This window comes from Lipotes vexillifer, unplaced genomic scaffold (assembly GCF_000442215.2).
Source record: "Lipotes vexillifer unplaced genomic scaffold, Lipotes_vexillifer_v1.1 scaffold217, whole genome shotgun sequence".
NCBI classification, from domain to species: domain Eukaryota; kingdom Metazoa; phylum Chordata; class Mammalia; order Artiodactyla; family Lipotidae; genus Lipotes; species Lipotes vexillifer.
The window spans coordinates 1,827,889-1,830,260 of NW_006788200.1; positions in this window are offsets into that span (position 1 = coordinate 1,827,889).

The window sequence follows — 2,372 nt, forward strand, 5'->3', positions numbered from 1 at the left end:
AAAAAAAAAAAAAAAAAAAAAACAGAAAAGGCTGCAGCCCTTAGAAGGAGAAGAATCCTGAGTGACTGGCAGGTCAAGGTAGAAAAATCCAACCTACCCCTCCAGGACACAGCCAAAGTGGTAAAAGTTCTCGCCATACCCAGAACAAGCTGGCCCCTCTCTGGAACAAAAAGCCTTCCTGGAACTGACAACAATTGAGGGTGGGCAAAAAATTTAAAGAGAGAAAAATCCATTGGAACAACTTTTATTAAGCAATTTTAATTCATTACATCAAAGACTATTTTCTTGCACAACCTTTGGCTCTGTCTGAAGTCTTTGGAGAGACGGGCTGTCTTTTTCCCTAGCATGGGAAGAAAGTGAACATTCATCTCAGTGTGTTTAAACAGAAACAAACTAGTAATGCTGCAGTGTCTTCTCACAAAACTAAGATGGAAAGCAGACATGCGCCCTGTGGAGCATCGGATCAGGTCTTCCATTAGAGTTACTGCCTGAGGGCTGCTGAGCCTCTGGGGTCAGAGAAGCCTTATCCCTCACTCCCTTGACCATTTGCTTCCCAGGTGAGCCCTCCACCTGACCACTGCCCAGACCCAGAGCCTGTCTGGGCCATTCCAGGATTAAAAGGACACTGTTAAAAGTCATCTCTGGCTTTCCCCTAACCTGATGATAGGAAAATAACTTGGGACTTTTGAGAAAAGTCCGAATTTCTTCCCGATTCCTTTTCTCCCCTCTCCGATTGTGTGATAATCAAAATGTGCACCAAAAATGGGCTTAAGTTACCGCGCCCCTTCTACTGAAATTCTGTTTCTGTTTGGCTCAGAGAATGTGGACGATTATTTGCGTCTCAGGAGCCCATCTAGTACAATTCCTGGTGCACAGGCTTGCAACAAATTCACTAAGGGAACAGACCAAAGCTACCGGCTCCGCTCGCCGGAAACCTCGGCGGAAGCGACACCTAGAGGGGAGCGGAGGAGAGGCTGCGGAAGCGCTATTCATCAATGTTGGCGACAGTTATCAGGAGAGAGGTCGGCTGGACAGTGCATGTGGGACCAACTCTCTGGGCTAGACGCAGACCTAGAAGGCCCAACTCTGCAGGTCCCCAGGAACTTACATAGACGGACACGCTGCACGGGATGCTCGCCACGTTCTGGGCATGGTGAGAAACCCTACTGCTCCAGCAGGTTTCTGTTCCTGCAAGAGGGGCGGGCGCCGAAGTCCTCAGGTGGCAGGCCTCAAGCGAACGCGCTCGGGTCACCGCTTTGTCAGTTGAAGGGAGCCCCGAAGGCTCGCGCCAAGCTCTCCCCCCAAACTCGAGGCTACACGCGCACCCAAAGTGGATAGCTCTGCCTGCTTCGCCTAGGTTCCCCCGAAACTTGGAACAGGTCTTCTGCTGGCGCCAAGAGGGGTGGAGATCACCCACATTACAAGCTGTTAGGACCAAGCCCCCTGCCTGAACATCCTCCCCAAACAAATTGCTCACTAGTGATTTCCCAACAAATAACACCGGCCGCTTGCTTGGAACAACGACCGGCCCGACCGAGCAGAAGGAGAGCGGCGGGCTGCCAGAGCCTAGTGGGGTCCCGGGTCCTTCCCGCCTCCTCCGCGAAGCCCAAGCGCTCAGCCCCGGACGCGGCGGCCCTCGGGGTTGTGAGGGCCACGCCGGGTGACGCGGGCCCTTCGGGATGCAGCGAGCAAACGCAAGTTTCCCCGCAAAGCTGGAGGAAAGAGGTAGTGAGGACGCCCGCGTCGCGTCCCAGCCCGGGGCCAAGGGCACGAGTCCGAGCCCAGGTGCAACCGCTCTCCCGTCTCGCCGAGGCCGCTTGGAGTCCAGAACACAAGAACGGCACCTAAAGGGTCTCGGAGCCCGGCGCCCGCTTCGGGCTCGGCTCAAGTGGTTCTGCGCGGTGCTCTGCGCGCAAGCCCGGTCACCCCGGTCCCCACTGCAGACCCAGGCCACACGCCTCGGCTCCCCAGCCTTTACCCCGAGTCCTGGCTCTGGCCGGGGTAACCCTGCCCAGCCCGGGTCCTGGGGTCCCGTGGCCGCCTCCCGACAGGCGGGCAAACTTGGCTCACCAGGCGCGGCGGCGGGGACTAGCAAGCTCCCGGCAGGGCCCTGCAGGGAAACGCGGGGCCGCGAGCGCCAGTACCCCAGCGGGGCGCAGCGGGACCGGTTGGCGGCGGCTGGGGCGGCGGCTTGGCACCCTCCCCACGGCCGCTCCGAAGCTGCGCCCGCGTACCTGAGGCGGCCGGGGGCCGAGGGGAAGACCAGGTGGCCGGACTCGGAGGGCGAGAGGGAGCGCCCCGTGGTGGCAGCGGCGACCCGGTCCCGCGTCCTTCGGTCGGTCTCTCCGGCTGTCGGCGGGTCCCGGGGGGGG